Source organism: Eumetopias jubatus, unplaced genomic scaffold (genome assembly GCF_037043125.1).
Source record: "Eumetopias jubatus isolate StellerSeaLion01/CBP00866 unplaced genomic scaffold, mEumJub1_p1.0 scaffold_3, whole genome shotgun sequence".
In the NCBI taxonomy this organism is placed as follows: domain Eukaryota; kingdom Metazoa; phylum Chordata; class Mammalia; order Carnivora; family Otariidae; genus Eumetopias; species Eumetopias jubatus.
The window spans coordinates 52,416,079-52,435,385 of NW_028274809.1; the positions used below are offsets into that span (position 1 = coordinate 52,416,079).

General features: G+C 34.6%; 1 protein-coding gene across 3 annotated transcripts in view; it reads right to left on the reverse strand.

Moving 5' to 3' along the window:
- UBE2E3 (ubiquitin conjugating enzyme E2 E3) overlaps positions 1–19,307 on the reverse strand; it is an 85,713-nt gene that overhangs the window by 20,836 nt on the left and 45,570 nt on the right. The window lies entirely within an intron of this gene.

The following is a 19,307-nucleotide window of genomic DNA, read 5'->3' on the forward strand; positions in this document are numbered from 1 at the left end:
AGTAAATACCTCTAAGTGATATTACTGAGTGTATTAGCTTCCTAAGGCTACTACAACAAAGTATCACAATATGGGTGGCTTAAAACAACAGCAATGTATTCCTTTACAAGTGCGTAGGCTAGAAGTGTGAGATCAAGGTGTAAAGTAGAGCCATGCTCTCTTGAAGCCTCTAGGAATGAATCTGTTCTATGTCTTTTTCTTAGCTTCTCATACAGTACTGTCTGGTGCTGGCAGCCCTTGGTTTAAAACGGTGTAATTCCAAACTGTTTCCATCCTCATATGGCATTCTCCTTTTATGTCTCTATCTATATGCGGCCATCTCTCCTTTCTGTGTCTTCTGTAAGAGCACAAGTCATACTGGATTAAGAACTCCCTACCCCAATATGACCTTATCTTATAAACTGCAATGACCCTACTTCCAAAAAAAGGTCATATTCCGAGGTACTGAGGGGTAGACCTTAAATATACCCTCCTTTTGGGGCGACACAACTCAACCCCCTGTACTAGGTCATATGGTAAGTACATATTTATAGTAACAAAATGCCAACCTATTATTCAAAGGGATGATACCATTTTGCCTTTTCAAAAGCTATGTGTGGCAACTCCACATCCTCCCAAACCCTTGGTATGATCTGTTTTTTGTTTTCTTTTTAAAATGTTAAAGTCCATGTAGTGTAGTGTAGTTGTATCTCACTGTGGTTTTAATTTGCATTTCCTTCATGACTAATGATGTTAAGCATCACTAGAATTTTTAAAGCTTTGGAGGTGACATGTCTATTCAATCTTTTGCCCATTTTGGATTTATTTTTCTCACAATTAAGATGTAAGAATTCTGTGAACGTTGTGGATACAAGTCTTTTATCTGATACAGGTTTTGCAATATTTTCTCCCTGTCTGTAACTCGACTTTTCATTCTCTCAACAGAGTCTTCTATTTTCATGAGGTCAATTGACCCATTTTTTTCCTTTCCTTCCTTTTTTTTTTTTGGTATCCTAAGAAATCTTTGCTCTAAGGTCATGAAACTTCCTCATATGTTTTATTCTTGAAGTTTCATCACGTTAGCTTCTACATGTAGATCTATGACCCACTGAATTAATTTCTGTGTATGATGAGAGGCAAAGGTCAAAGCTCATAATTCTACAAATAGATTTCAGTTATTCTAGCACCAACTGTTGAAATCCTTTTCCTACTGAATTACTTTGGCACTTCTGTCAAAAGTCAACTGACTACTTATGTGTAGATCTATTTTGGGGCTCTCTATTCTGTTCCACTGATCTATATGTCTATCCTCCTGCCAATACCACACTATCTTGATTACTGTAGCTTTATATGGTATGTCTTAAAATCAGGTAGTGTGAGTCCTCCTATTTTTATATTTTCAAAAATTAGAATGTCCAAAATGGTGCCAGACACGATCCAGCCCTTCCATCCTGTCCATTTCAATTAAAAAATTGTTATTTTAGGGGTGCCTGAGTGGCTCAGTCAGTTAAGCATTAGACTCTTGATTTCAGCTCAGGTCATGATCTCAGGGTCCTGGGATCGAGCCCCATGTCAGGCCCTGAGCTTATCAGGGAGTCGGCTTGGGGGTTTCTCTCCCTCTCCCTCTGCCCCTCCCCCTGCTCACCCTCTCTAAAATAAATAAGTCATCTAAAAAAATTCTGCTATTTCAAAAACGCCACTCAAGAAGATGAGAAATGTATCTCTGCTGTTTAAAGAATGTACTGTATTGACTTCACCTGCCACACTGCAGGCTTCCTTTAACATATACCAAGAGCTCAATTTCACATAAAATCAATCTTGATCCCTAAGACAGCAGACTACTGAAAGAGCAAAAGAATGCATTACAAGCTTATATTGCCTATTATGTATCCCTCTTCCCATCTCCATGGTAAGAACCCTGAGAATGTATGGAGTAAGATTTGTATTAGGATTAATAATTATTTAAAAACTAATTCATACTCCTTAAAAACATAATTAAAAACTCAGTAAAATAATTCTTGTGTATGAAAAAGAAAAGTCATTATACAGACTGTCACAGTGCCCAAAATACCTCAGGAAAAGGGATATTATATATATCACTATATATCCATCTTTATATACTCTTATATAACTATCTACATACCTATCTGCATATTATTTCCATATATGTCCCTGCATTATACAAATCACAGAATAACATGTACCTCAGAAATTTTTTAAAGATTTCACTTTTCACTATTGAAAATGGTGTTGTTCCTTAAAGAGAATGCATTCAAACACTGAAACAAAACAGTTGTTTTCCTATAATACACAAATTAATTATTATGAATACTGACTCTAAAGTACTTAAGTAACTTGAATAGTTTATGATTTTTATATTATAGATATTATGTAGCTTTTCTAAATGAGATTTTGCCATTTACCTAAGTAGAATTTATCTACCTAAAATAATCTAAATACTAGTGCTTTACCTTTCTTAAATTACAAGTGTCAAAATTTCTTCCCTGAATGTTATCACATATCCTTTAAAATGTCAACATTAGAAAAATTTACATGACAATGATGAAGTTGTGTTTAAATGCAAATCTCATTTTTTCTAATAGTCAAACCATTTTACCCATTGAAAGCCACATTTTGTTCTTTTCAATACCTCTTTTGAAACATCAATATAAATAAAAATGAAGTGCAACTGATATACATACTATAATTTGAGTGGGGCGTAAAATAATACTGCCACATGATAGTTGCAGCAAATTTCAGAGACTGGTTGATAAACCTAAAATTACTTCAAATGTCTGCTCATAAATTTCAGTGATTCTGAATCATAGCTGGGAATAAGGAAGCAGGTTTAAAAATTCTATTTTTTCAGTCTCATTTTCTTTGTGTGTCCAAATTTTGATGATACACTTAAATTTTCTTTTATTTTTCAGACTTAATTTTTCTTATTTAGAAAAATACCAGCTTAAAAAAAAACCTTTAGAGTTAACAAAAAAAAAAGTGTACAAACGAGAAAGTGCTAAAATACAAAGAACATATTCAAAAACACAGAATGATTCGCTCTAATATTTTTTGAAACTTCATTATTTCATCCATATTATCTACACTACAGAGATTCCCTTTGATAGGGGCCATATGAATAAATTAGCCAAATGGTTTTTCTGTAGTCTCTATATATGCAAGAATAATACACATTTTTATCAGAGAGCAGCTGACTCTCCAGAAAAACAAATGCCACCACTTAAATATTAATGTTGAATATGTGTTATTTCATACAATTGCTACTAGATGAATAAGTAAGGCCAAGTTCTCTTTTTCCTTTCCTTTGAAATAATGATATTACTTTCATAAGATATTACTTCAACATAAAGCTTCATTTTGTCAGAGACATCTCCCAACAAAAGCTGGGCATAGAATCTGCTCAAAGTAGCAACGGAGGTTTCTGCTTCTTCAGAGAATAAAAACCTTAGAAGAGTGATTATTGGCAGTTTTGGTTTCCAGGTTTGGCTAATGGAGTACCTCCCTGATAAAGGTTCCCCATTGCAGAAAATAACTTCTGGACGATAAGAACAGGTTACATGGCATTTCCAAATTGGCATTTGTGGGCCTGGCTAACTGAGTTAGACTGAAACAACAGTATTCAAAAAGTCATTAGTCTGGAACCACTTAAATCAGGGAAGAAGCTGACCAGAGTTAAACTGTTCCATAGCCCCTGTGTTATATGAGAAGGCATTAAGATGCTATTAGGATTTAAGTAGGCATGGTAAAATTTCAAAACAATCATAAGAAAACAGTGTTTATCTTCCAAAACGGATGTGGAAAAAATATGAAATAAAAAAACAACTAATAAAAAAGTAAAAAGTCTTCAAATTTATAAAGGGAGGAAGAAAAGGTACAAGAAAGGGGGGAGGAGATAGTAAGACAGAGACAGAAAAGATAAAGTACTAAGTAGATGGCAGAAACAAGCCCCAACCACAATAAATATAAACAGATCACTTTTCGGAGACTGTCAAACTGAATGCACAGACACACCCACACACACGCATATACACACAGTAGTATTTTTAAAAGACAAAAATCAAAAGCCATGTTTAATACTGAGGCATATCGTTTTTAACTTGCTTTACCTAATAAAATAACCTCAAGATACAGGAAAGATTAGACAATATAATCCCACACTTCCTGTTTTGTTTTTGGTGTCAAGTAGGGGAAAAAAATGAAAATATAAAATATTTGAACCACACAGTTAATACAATGGAGACATATAGAGCTTTATATAACAGAGACATATAGAACCCTATACACCTAACAATTAGAGAAGACACACTTTTCTCAAACATAGTAACAATACTTATAAAATCCAAACACATATTAAGCCAAAAAGAAAATTTCATCCAATATTTAAAATCACCACGAAAGCAGGAATTACAGGTAAAGTTATAGTTTAGAGGTTTAAAGTAAAAAAGCTGAAGATTACCAAGCTAAACGCCCAACCTAAAAAACTACAAAAAGAACAATAAAGTTACAATAAATAAGAACGGAAGTTACAGAGGTAAGAGTATAAATTAGTAAAACAGAACACAAACACAAAATACAGAATCAAGAAAGATTAAGTTTTTTCCTTTTTTTGTAAAATATATAAACCTCTGACAAGACTGAATGAGAGAAGGCACAAACAGACATGAATAAATCTTAGACAAATGATTCTTAGAAAAATGTAAGTTATCAAAAGGAAAGGACTATGAGAATACTGTATAATCAAAGAAGTAATGGAGTGGTAGTTATTCTTTATGTTTTCTCTACCTCAAACCACCTCAAACGCAAAACTTCCAGGTCCAAATATTATTTTACAGAAGAGTTCTAACAAATTTTAAGCAATACATCATTCTAATTCCCAGAAATTTCTTGAGACCAATATAAACTTGGTATTTAAAAAGGGCTTTAGGGCGCCTGAGTGGCTCAGTTGGTTAAGCGACTGCCTTCGGCTCAGGTCATGATCCTGGAGTCCCAGGATCGAGTCCCACATCGGGCTCCCTGCTCAGCAGGAGTCTGCTTCTCCCTCTGACCCTCTTCCCTCTTGTGCTCTCTATCTCTCATTCTCTCTTTCTCTCTCAAATAAATAAGATCTTTAAAAAAAAAAATAAAAACGGCTTTAAAAGTACAATTCAAGAAGAGTTAAAAACTAATCTTATTAATGAACACAGATGCAAACTCTTAATAACAAACCATATCCAAGAGTGTTTTTATTAAAAAGGATAATACACAGGGCGCCTGGGTGGCTCAGTCGGTTAAGCATCTGCCTTCAGCACAGGTCATGATCTTGGGGTCCTGGGATCGAGTCCCACATCGGGCTCCCTGCTCAGTGGGGAGTCTGGTTCTCTCTCTGCCCCTCCTCCTGCTCGTGTTCTCTCTCTCTCAAATACATAAATAATAAAATAAATTTAAAAAAGGATAGTATACCATAACCAAATTGTGATGCAAGTTAGTTTGACATTAGAAAAATATACAAACAAAAAAAGAAAAATATGTAAACATTATTTCTCATATTAACAAAGGAAAACCGTGATTACTCCTTGATAGTAGATAAATATTTGATAAAATTTAATAACCAATAAATATTTTACATAGGAACATCACTAACAAAAACAACCAAAATATTTTCTTAGAAAATTAGAAAAAAAAGGCAGTGAGGGGGACTTTCATTAACTGATAAAGACCCATAAGAAACATCATATTCAAAGATGAAAATGTGTCTCATTCTTGCTTAAAAACTGGAACAAGACAGGTAGCACACTTAGGACCTTGTAGACCTGAACATTACAGTACGAAAAAGAATGAAACGAAAAGGGAGGGCTTCAAAAAAATAAAGAAAACTGTCATTCACAGACAAGTAACAGGATTGTCTATATAAAAAGCTCAAATATATATATAAGCAAATTATTAGATCGATAAGAGTTTAGGTAAGGGTGCTAGATATGGACACAACGACAACAGAAAAAAAATCATTTTCTATACAGCATAACAGGAACTGAAATTTTTGGTTGATGTAATTTATAATACCATCAAAAATATTAAACACCTAGGAATAAATCTATAAAAACATATGCAATGCTTAGACAAATTTTAACTGTATTCAAAGAAATCCTAAATTAGTGGTGTGATGTACTATGTTCACATACAATGAGAGTCAACATTTTTAAGAATTTTACTTCTCCCTAATTTGATAAGCAAATTTAACAAAATTTTAATCAAAACTACAAAAAGAAATTTTCAAGGATTTGATAAGCTGAATCTCAAATTATATGGATGAGTCAAGCAGCTCTTGATGGGAGATGTGGATTCTTGCCCTACCAGACATCAAGACTCATTAGAATTATGGTAATTAAAATAGTATAATGTAATATTTGTGCAGGACAGACAACTTGATTGATAAAACGGAAGAACCCAACACAGAAACACACAAATACACAACCATGAAATGACAGAGGTGGCACTCCAGGCACGGGAAAGACTATTCAATAAAATGTACAAAAACAGTCATTTATATGAGGAAGATGCAATTGGACCGCTAACTTACACTGTCCAAAGAATCAATTCCTGATAGACTTAAAATAAATATGAGGAGCAAACCTGTAGTAAGAGATTGATATTATCTTTAAGGCCTTATAGCAGGTAAACAGTTCTTAACCATGACATAAAAAAAAGGGGCTAACTATACAAGAGACTGATACAACAAAATGCAGAAATAAAAGCTGAAACGGAAGATAAACATAAAAAGATGTTTGACCTCATTATCACTCAGGAAAATGCAAAACTAAACCATGACAAGATACCATTTTTACACACATGGATTAAGAAAAAAATCAAAAGGTCAATGTTGAGCATACAAAGCAAAAGGAATTACACTCTACCGATGGGACTGTACAATGATGCATCACCAATTTAGCATTATCTTGCATGGATGAACATGTACATACCCTGTGACCTACCCCCCCACCTACTGCATTCCTAGATATTCAACTAAAAAATCTACTCACATATACCAAAACACATGTTAAATTGCTCATGACAAAATAAACATAGAACACCCATATTCCCTACTGCAGTAGACTATATCAAGGTATATTCACATAATAAAATGGTATACAGCAGTAAAATTTAATTAACTATAGTTACATGCCCTGACTCAAATCTTGAAACAAGATCTAAGAGAAAAAGAAGTTTCACCTCAAGGTGGCAATGTAGGAGGATCCTGAACTCACTTCCTCCCATGGACACACTGAATCTATAGCTACATGTGGAACAACTCCCTGTGAAAGAAACCTAAAAACCAGTGGAGTTACTCCTTACATTATGTGAACAAGAAAAAACCCACACTGATATGGGCAGAAGAGCCTGAGACATGATCTGACCACACCCCTGGTGTGGGGACCCACATCAAGAGAAAACTTACACCAACTCTGAGTTTCTCCCTGAGAATCAAAGGGTTGCTTCTCTCTAAAGAGCAAAAGTTTGACCCTGTATCTGGCACCACAACATTTAAGACCTGCACCTAAGAGACGGGCCCACAAAACATCAGCTTTAAAAGCCAACAGGGCATATGTCCACAATATCCACAAGGCTATCACAAACTGAGAACCAGGTCTTAACGGGCTCTCCCATATTCATGGAAGCTATACCACAGGACCCAGAGCAGAAGCAGCTGATTGAAATACTCAGTCCCTCCATTCAAGAGGCCTAAGCACTTATTTTGATAGCTTCTACCTAAGGGGTAGGCATCTAATTTAACACGTATCTAGGAGCCTACTGAAATACCCTCTAAAAAGCCACAAAGGCAGCAGGCATCATCTTCACTGTCTCCCTTTACTTCACTCTAAGTCACTGGTATCTCCTAGAAAGGAGCTTATGAACATGTCTGGCACCCCCTTGACAGCCCAGCTCTGATAGCCAGCAGGGCTTGTGCTGACAGGTCCAACAGATGGCAGCAAACAAAGAAACAGTTCTTACCTGGCTATCACCCCAGGGCTCAGTACAGAGAGCGCAGAGAGAACACCCATCTCCCAGTTGTTCTCTAAAAGAGGTATAACAGCATACTTTAAAAGATACTACCTAAAAACTCAGCTTCTAATCAGCCTGAATCTATGTGCTGACTGAGATCCTCCCATCTGAACACTGAGAAATGTTAACACACCCTGAATTACTGGGAGCACCTAAGAACAAAGTAGACTGAATGGACAATCACAAGGTTTGAAAGACAACTAAGAGCTGGGGCAAGGTTTAACAATGAGAGTTCATCTAAACTAGGCCACTCCTTTAAAACTGGGAGAGGTGGCATTTTATCTAATGTATAAAAACCAACAGAGAGTCATGGGTGCCTGGGTGGCTCTGTTGGTTAATCAACTGCCTTCAGCTCGGGTCATGATCCTGGAGTCCTGGGATCGAGTCCCGCATCAGGCTCCCTGCTCAGCAGGGAGTCTGCTTCTCCCTCTGACCTTCCCCCTCTCATGTGCTCTCTCTCTTTCTCTCTCTCAAATAAAATCTTAAAAAAAAAACAACAGAGAGTCAAGGAAAATGAAGAAACCGAGGAATCTATTTCAAATGAAGGAAGATAAAACCTCAGAAAGAGACCTTAATGAAACAGAAATAAGTGATTTACTTGATAAAAAGTTCAAAATAGCAGTCATAAAGATACTCACTGAGGTCAAGAGAACAATATATAAAGAAAGTGAGACTTTCAACAAAGATAGAAAATATAAGAAAATACTGAAGAGAAATCACAGAGCTGAAGAATACAATAACTGAAAAATACAACAGAGGGTTTCAACAACAGACTAAATGAAGTAAAAAAAAAGGATCAGTGACCTTAAAGACAAGGCAGTGGGACTCACCCAATCAGAGCAGCCACACACATTAAAAAAAAAAAAAAGACTAAAAGAAAAAAAGTGGCGATAGCTTAAGGGACTTATTGGACAACATCAAGTGGACTTAACATTTGCATTATAGGGGTCCCAGAAAGAGAATAGAGAAATAAAGGAGCAGCAAACATTTTTGAAGAAATAATGGGTGAAAACTTCACTAACCTGGAGAAGGAAACAAATATCCAGATCCAGAAAGCCCAGAGAGACACAAATAAGAGGACTCCAAAGAGACCCACATCAAGACACATTATAATTAAAATGTCAAAAGTAAAAGACAAGGAGAGGATATTAAAAGCAGTAGGAGAAAGACAACTTGTAACATACCCCAAAGACTATAAACAGATTTTTCAGCAGACACTTTGTAGGCCAGGAGGGATTGGAAAGATATATCAAAGTGTTGAAAGAAAAAAAAAAGTGCCAAATGAGAATACTTGACCAGCAAAGTTGTCCTTCAGAATTTAAAGAAAGAGTTCTCCAAAAAAGCAAAAGCTAAAGGAGTTCATCACTACCAGACTGGCCCCTTACAAAGAACGTTAAAGGTACTTCTTCAGTTGAAATAAAACGGTGCTATTTAGTAACAGAAACACACATCAAAGTACAAATCTCTCTGGTAAAGTAAATAGTAAAATTCAGAACATTACAATGTTGCAAAGGTGGTGGATTAATCACTTATGAATCTAGTATGTAGGTTAAAACACAAAAGTATTAAAAATAACTATAACTACAAAACTTTGTTAATGGATACACAAGATAAAAAGATGTAAGTGGTGGTAACATATACAGAAAACATGGGAAAGGAAAGTAAAAATGTAGACACTCAGAATGAGTTCATTCAAAGTTAAGCTGCTATTAACTTAAAATGGACTGTTAGAAGCTGTTTAACATAAATCTCATGGTCACCATAAAGCAAAATCGTATAGTATATACACAAAAGATAAAGATAAAAAGAATGTAAGCATATCACTACAGGAAATATATCACAAAGAAGAGAGCAAGAGAAGAAGAAAGGAACAAAAGAATTACAAATAGCCAGAAAACATCAAAGATAAGAGCAAAAATAAATGACGCAGAGGTTAAGAAGACAAAAAGACTGAAATGAAGAACCGGTTTTTTGAAAAGATAAAAGAGACAAAACTTTAGCCAGGCTCACCAAGAAAGACAGAGTACTCAAATAAATAAAATTAAAAATGAAACAGCAGATAGAACAACTGATACCACAGAAACAAAAAGGATCATAAGAGACTATGGACAATTATGCACCAACAAACTGGACAAAGAAAAGAAGTAGATAGATTTCTAGAAATATACAATCTACCCAAGATTTAATCATGAAGAAATAAAAAACCTGAACAGATCAATTACTGGCAAGGAGATTGAATTAGTAATCAAAAACCTCCCAACAAACACAAGTCCAGGACCAGATAGACCAGATAACCTCATTGGTGACTTGTACCAAACATTTATAAGAAGAATTTGTACCAATCTTTCTCAAATTCTTCCAAAACATAGAAGAGAAAGTAACACTTCCAAACTCATTTTATGAGGCCAGCATTACTGATATCAAAACCAGACAAAGACACTACAAGAAAATTACAAGCCAATAATCCTGATGAATATAGATGTAAAAATCCTCAACAAGATATGAACAAACAAAATTCAACAACACATTAAAAGGATCATAAAACATGATCAGGTTAGATTTACTGCAGGAATGCAAGGATGGTTCAATATATGCAAATCAATCAATGTGATACACCACGTTAACAAAATTAAGGATAAAAATCATGATCATCTCAATAGATAAAGAATTTGATAAAATTCAACATCCATTTAGAACAGAAACTCTCAACAAAGTGGGTAGAGACTGTACCTCAGAATAAAGCCAATAAGAAGAAGCCCACAGCTAACATCATACTCGATCTTGATGAAGAAAAGCTAAAATTTTTCTTCTATGATCAGAAATAAGACAATGATAACTACCTCACCACACTTTTATTCAACACAGTATTGAAAATCCTAGCTGGAGCAATTAGGCAAGATAAAGAAATAAAAGGGATCTAAACCAGAAAGCAAGATATTACATTGCCTCTATGTACAGATGGCAGGATATATACAGACAAACCTAAAGACTACATACACCAAAAAACTTTGAACTAATAAGTAAATTCAGTTGCAGAAAACAAAATTGATATACAAATATCAGTTAAGTTTCTATACACTAATAATGAAGTAGCAGAAAGAAATTAAGAGAACAATTCCATTTATAATTGCATCAAAAAGAATTAAAATACCTAGGAATAAATTTAACCAAGAAGATGAAAGACCTGTACAATAAAAACTTTAAGACATAATGAAAAAAATAGAAGAAACAAATAAATAGAAAGATAATACAGGCTGCTCATGGAGTAGGAGACTCAAAACTGTTAAAATGTCCATACTGCCCAAAGCAATCTACAGATTCAAAGCAACCGCAATCAAAATTCCAATGACATTTTTCATAGAAATAGAACGAACAAACCTAAAATTTGTATGGAGTTAACTACAAAAGATTCCAAATAGCCAAAGCAATCTTTGGCTATGTGAACAAAATGAACAAAAGCTGGAGGAATCATACTTTCCAATTTTGAACTTTACTAGAAAGCTACAGTAATCAAAACAGTACAGTACTAACATAAAAACAAGACACATGAAATGACTGGAACAGAAAGAGTCCAGAAATAAACCCATACATATTTAGTCAATTAATTTACAACAAAGGAGCCAAGCATATACGTTAGAGAAAGGACAGTCTCCTTAATAAATGGTGTTGGGAAAACTGGACAGACACGTGCAAAAAAACACGAAATCATACCATCATCTTACACCATACACAAAAATCAACTCAAAATGGATTAAAGACTTGAAGATAAGACCAGAAACTATTAGACTCCTACAAGAAAACACACACAGTAAACTCCTTGACATCAGGCACAAATAGCAAAGGCAACGAAAAGAAAAATAAACAAGTAGGACTAAATCAAATTTAAAAGCTTCTAGACAGCAACGGAAACCATAAACAAAATGAAAAGGCAAACTGTTGAATGGGAGAAAATATTTGCAAATCACCCAACTGATTAAGTGGTTAATATCCAAAATATATAAAGAACTCATAGAACTCAAAAGCCAAAAAAAAAAAAAAAAAATTTTTTTTTTCTTTAAATTAAAAATGGGCAGGGGTGCCTGGGTGGCTCAGTCAGTTAAGTGTGGGACTCTTGATTTCAGCACAGGTCATTGTCTCAGGGTCTTGACATCAAGCCACACATCTGGCTCTGAGCTCAGCAGGAGTCTGTTTCTCTTCCTCTCCCTTTGCTCCTCCTCCCACTCATGCTCTCTGTCTCTAAAATAAGTACATAAGTCCTTAAAAATAAATAGATAAATAGAGTAAAAATGGACAGAGGATCTGAATACACAGTTTCTCAAAGACAGACAAACGACCAACAGGTACATGAAAACATGCCCTGTATACTAATCAGGGAAATGCAAATGGAAACAACAGTGAGGTAACTCCTCACAACTATTAGAATGACTATTATTAAAAAGACAAAAAAAATAACAAGTGTTGGGGATGTGGAGAAAAAGAAACCCTTGTGCACCATTGGTGGGAATGTAAATTACCAGAGCCACTACAAAAACAGTGCAGAGGTTTCTCAAAAAATGAAATATACAACTAACCATATGATCCAGCAATTTCACTTCTAGTTATTTACCTGCAGGAAATGAAAACACTAACTCAAGTAGATATATCCAACCTCATGTTCACTACAGCTTTATTTATAAGAGCCAAAACATGTATGCGAACTAAATGTCCACTGAAGGATAAAGGAAAAAAAAACGTGGTTTATATATGCAATGGAATATTATTCATTAGTAAAAAAGAATGAAATCTTGCCATGTGCAACAAATGGATGGCCATTTTGCCAAGTAAAATAAGTCAGACACGGAAAGACAAATACCATATGATTTCACTTAAATGTGGAATCTTAAAAACAAAACACTGAACTCACAGATATAGAGAACACTAGTGGTTGCCAGAGGCAAGAGAAATGGGGAGTGTGTTAAACTGGTGAAGGTGGTCAACAGGTAGAAACGTCCATCTGTAGAATAGATAAGCCCTGGGCATGTAATATACAGCATGGTGACAATAGTTAACAATATTATATTTCATATTTGAAAGTTGTTAAGAAAGAACATCTTAAAGGTTCTCATCACAAAAAAATAAAGTTTTTAATTATCTGTGGTTATCAATGTTAACCAGACTTGCTGTGGTGTTCATTTTGCAATACATACATACATTGGATCACTATGTTATAAACTTGAAGCTAACGTTACACATCAATTATATCTTATTAGACAGAGGAAGATTGTAGAAATCTAGTTACATTATGATATCAAGTACATAATGCTTAAAAATAAGCAAAAGTTATACTGTTTAGGAATATACACAGAACCTGTATTTTTTATTTTTATTTTTTAAAGATTTTATTTATTTATTTGACAGAGAGAGACACAGCAAGAGAGGTTAACACAAGCAGGGGGAGTGGGAGAGGGAGAAGCAGGCTTCCCGTGGAGCAGGGAGCCCGATGTGGGACTCGATCCCAGGACCCTGGGATCATGACCTGAGCAGAAGGCAGACGCTTAACGACTGAGCCACCCAGGTGCCCCTAGAACCTATATTTTTTAAATAGTAAGGAAATAACTTTTAAAAACCTCATCTGGGTGAGGGGAAGCAGAAGACTGGATAAGGATGAAGAAGTGGGAAGTCATTAATGTTTATTATTATGTTCATAGTATGTTACACTTATTCTTTTCTATGCATTATGTGCTGTGTGAATACTTAAAGTATACTTACATACAAAATAAAAGAGTATACTTTTTCTGCAGAATGAAATGACTAGGAAGGTATAGCTACAGTGATATTAAAGTGGGAGACAGAAAATAAAACCTAACTGAACTACATTCAACTTCAACAGTGTATTTAAAAACGATACTAGGAGAGAACTTGAGCTTTTCTGTCAGCCTAAAAGACCTCTGAAAGATACAGTATGTTCTAGTTCTCCTGCTTCTCATAATTACATTTGAGGTTTTTCTCTCTCAGACCTTCAAATAAAAGAAATAAAATCTCTGGCCTCAGTGATGTACAAGTGACAAAACTTTTAAAAAGTCTACCCATAAATGAATTCTTATCTTTCAAATTCTTTTTTTTTTTTAAGTTAGATCTCTGAATTAAATGACTTGACACCTAGGAATTCCTGATGAGATCTTTTCATTTAATAGGTCAAACAGTTCTCCTTTCATGTTTATTTGGCATTTTTAATTATGGTTAACATGCCTCTTATCAAACAAGAGGTTTGGCTGGTCATGATATAGTTACTAATATCCTACCCAGAAAAGCCAAAAGGATACCATGACTATCATCCCACACTTTTTGTTACAGTCCATCTTTCATTCTAAAATTTAATTTATACACCCAGGCATGTATGTTACAAATTTGTCACATATGTTACAGAATATATAACCTTTAATTTTTAAAGTTGCAGATACCATTTTTAAAGTATAGTACTGATGACTAAAAAAATTCCAAATAAATTTTTAACAAAAATATTAAGAATATTCCTAAATGTCGTGTAAATCAGTAAGGAGATAAAATTAGAAGTTTGAATATTCTGCACAATTCTCGTTCACATATCTTACTAATAAATAATTAGCTTCATGGACAGAGATATTTGACTCATTAGTAAAATTCAAATAGAAACATTAAAATAACAATTGCCTGGGTAACTGGTTATCAACCTTATCTTCACAGTAACCAGAGAAATATACAAAATGTCATATAGTCCACAGACTCAGGTTAGACATGAATTTCAATCAGTATCAAACTAATACAGGTTTACTGACAGTATACATGTATAATACATCCAGTATCGCCATTGCTACAGGTTTAAACACAACTATAGTGCTTGACACAAAAGACATAATGTATCTCATCTACCAAAAGGCCAGAGCCAAACATTTAAATTAATGGCATTATAGCAACTTGACGAACACTATTCTATCTAATGCTCATTACATGCAGCTTTCCCCCCTTTTTTTCTCAACTTTTGGAGGGCATTTCCCCAGGATTATCAAAAAATGGCTGAAAGATCTAATAACAGGCTGACAGAAAACACACACACACACAACCTCTTCCCTATCTTCGGATAAAAAAAGATACAGAAACCAAAGGAATCCAAATGCTCCATGAGAGATTACAACTGCCTTTTCAGGGAATTTAACTGAAGGAGTTACCTAAGGCTTATTCAATGTCTTCTTAAATTAAAAAAAAAAAAAAAAATCAGATTACAAGAAAATGCCAATAAACAATCTATAGAATATGTACTCTATATCTGCAATATTCAAAAACCTGTTTTTCTATTTCAATGAAAATATCTAAAGTATTAACCTCAAATCATTATATTCCAAATTTTTTACTAAATCTTCCAATGGGTTTGAGTTTGTTTTTTTCAGTTTTACCTGCTATTTTAATTAGAACTATTTAAGTATTCATTATCCCAACACACCTGATCCTATGATGAATGTCTCTTCAGCTCTATCACCATTTTATTAACTATTCTATGGATCCCCTAATTGAAATAAAATTTCTTCTTGGTATTATTCAAATTTTAACATTTTTTGAACACTAAAAATAACCTGTACACATTTTAGATAAAATGTGAACGCAACTTTATGTGCCAATTTCCATAAATCCATTTCCTGCTCTTTTGAAAATTGTTTCCATTTAAAACTGAACTATTTTAGAGTGTTTTAAAAACAAAAAAGGGCTGTACACTGACATCAGACTTGCTTTTACAGAAGACAAGGTGTAAACTCAAATTTTTCTTTTTTCTTTTTTATTAAGTCTAACAGATTGTCACTAAAATGATTCTTTCCTGCTAATATATGCAGATGTGATTCAGGAAGATTATTAATAGCCAATAATTTAATTCAAATACAGAATTAATTTAATATAATGACCATGTATTTCCATCATTTCTGGACAAGTTCAATAACACAGCATGGTAGTTGCTTAAATCCAGAATGTGACATGTAGTATTTAACAACTCTGATTAAAAGTATCTCTTAGATAACTGTTCTAAAGAATACCTTTAAACACATATATTCCAAGCAATTTTATCTGTTTTCACAATAAATACTGGAGAAAAATATTAAAGTTCTCTTGCCTAACAATCTGAACAGATCAAATATCAGGGGGAAAAAACAGGTAACATTTTCATTGAGAAAATCAACAAAATGACACTGCAAAAGTGTATTCATTTGTAAATAAAATGCTCGTAATGAAAATGAAAACATTCAGAAAACAAACTCACTTCACTGTCTTTATGTTATTCAGAGCAGGATTTCTGCTCTATTTAGGAGCATCTAGGCTAGTGAAAACAGTTAGAAATTCAAGTACATTGGGCAAAGTGGTCTGGTTTCTGACAAATGCCCAGACCCAACCTAACCCAAAACTGCACCTCTAAACACTGTTGTCCCTAAAAGTTATTTGCTATTTTTAATTCCAAGAATACTTCCAACTTTGGTCCCAGAACCCACCCATGTGTGACTAAAGCCTCAAGAAATGGTTATGCAGGATTCTAAAACTCTTTATTAACAATTTTTTCTTAAAGATTTTATTTGAGAGAGAGAGAGAGAGAGAGCGAGAAACAGCATGAGAGGGGAGAGGGTCAGAGGGAGAAGCAGGCTCCCCACTGAGCCGGGAGCCCAGTGGGGGACCCAATCCCAGGACTCCAGGATCATGACCTGAGCCGAAGGCAGTCGCTTAACCTACTGAGCCACCCAAGCGCCCCTTAACCGTTTTTTTTAAAGTAAGTGCCACACCCAGCATGGAGCCCAACGCATGGCTTAAACTCATGATCCTGAGATTAAGACCTGAACTGAGATCAAGAGTCAGAGGCTTACAACTGAGCCACCCAGGTACCCCAACAAATTTTTTAACTGGCTGTCCTGCCAATGGGAACATGACAATTATTCTATTATTTGACTTCTATTAATGGAGTTAACATGAAACAAGATTGTATATTATCAGAAAAACCTATTTTTGAAATTGCCATATTTGAATTACTACAATTCAAGCAAATTACGTAAGTAAAAAATCAAATGATCTTTATTTCATTTCTACTAAAGATTTTGGTAATCATGTATTTTTTTCTTTCTCTTTTAGAGATTTATTTATTGGGTGGCTCAGTCATTATTTAATTTATGTAAGTAAATAGACTTATTATTTGAGAGAGAACGTGTGCACACGTGCCCGGGGAGGTGGGGGGGGTGTGCACAGGGAAAGGAAGAGAGAAACCAAAGCCAACTCTGCACAGAGCATGGAGTCTGACATGGGACTCAATCTCAGACCCTGAGATCACAACCTGAGCCAAATCTAAGAGTCAGAAGCTCAACTGACTGGGCCACCCAGGCGCCCCTCACATATTTGTTCTTTAGAGGGCACAGTTTTTCATTTATAATACTGCTACACCAAATTACCTTTATGAAAATAAATTACTCAACGAAAGAATCTAAGTGGTGGGCATACAGGTAGTGACTGTAAAATTTTCAGCTTTGCTGTATGTTTAAACATTTTCACAATAAAATGCTAACAGAAAAACAGATTACACTGACTCCTATCTACATAGCAGCACACTGCAATTACTATCTTTACAAAATCATTATATACAAATTCTAAAGACTGAAAATAAATTTTAAAAAATTTCGAAGTGTAATTTATAGTTTTCTAATTCTATTTTATTGGAGCTTTACCTAACCTGTTATTCCTTATTCATTTCATTGATGACTGAAACTCAGTTTCTAAAATACATTATTAAATCTTCCTTCCTTTTTGAACACATCTCTGGATTATTTTTCATACAAGGTAAGTGGATAGGATGGCAGGATGGAAGGATAGTCTCACTTTTTCCTAATGAAGTCTTAACATAATCCATAATTCACTTTAAGAATCAATCTTACATATACACTGTCAACCATTTTCTGAGAACAAGTCAGTCAAAAGACGAATCTTGGAAGAAGATAGAAGATATTAACAAGTATTTTAAAAAAATCCTTTGGTGACTCACTGCTAAAGTCCTGTATCAACTTTTGGCTCATAATGGAGGACTAAACATACATGTTTATCTCTTCTCCTACGTGACCTCTTGCAATGATAGTAAAAATGGGGAGGAGGGGCATAATTAATCAGATCACTGATAAACATGAGTGCTGGGAAAGGCTGCAAATACGAGAAATATCATAAAACACAGGCTTTTCAATTGTTCTACCACCCCTGACAGTAAGGGGTAGGGAGGAATAAAAAGAGTCTACTTAAATTCAGGAGAACAGTAATAGTAATAATGATGATAGCTAACATTTACTGAGCACTAACTTAAGTGGTGGGCATGAGTTTAAGCATGTTCTATATGTCAGCTCACTGAATTCACTACTATTACCCTCAGAGTATGTAAGAACCTGTGGCAAAAAGAACTTAACAGACCTAAATTCACACATCAAGTAAGTGATGATAACAAGATAGAGCTCATGCTCTTAACCCCTTTGTTATACTGAATGTCCCTGATTTTTATGCCCAGAAATACCTGGAGGGTGAGAGAGTGGAGTTACTTAAAGAGCAGGGCTATTGCTCAGTCAGGTAGTGTCAGGGATTTTACACCCTCATTACAGAGATCAAAGTCCTCTGTCTTCCTTCTGATACCAAACAGCAATTCATGATTCTTTTAAGTTGCAGATTCCTTATCATCAAATAAAAAGGCAAGGCATTAAATTATTTGTTACAAATATCATTGACACTGGAGATTTTGTGGCTACAGAGAAATCAGAAGACAAAAGATAGAGAATGTTAACTGCAAACAAATTTAGGAAATTAAGAATAAAAGTATCTGAATCCAACTGTAATGACTTAACTCATTCTTTCACTGTTCCCTATATAGTATCGTCATTCATTCATTCTTGGATTTTGAAATTGTGAATTCACCTACCCCCAAATGTATTTCCATAATCTAAATGAATACTAGCAGTGCTTTTGCAGTCATTCGAGGCATATGCAGAGTGGCAGAAAATTTGAGTCATGGCTGAGGTAGAATAAGGCAATACTCTGCCTTCTTGTTTCAGTTCTCATACTGTAAACAAGTGTTCTTTTCATGATCTATTTAGTACCACATTTTTTGGATTTTTGTGCTTTTCACTGTTTGAAATGGCCCCCAAGCTTAGCGCTGAAGTGCTATGTAGTGTCCCTAAAAGTGCAGGAAAGCTCTGGTGTACCTTATGAGAAAATACATGTGTTATATAAATAAGCTTCATTCAGGCCATGAGTTATACAGT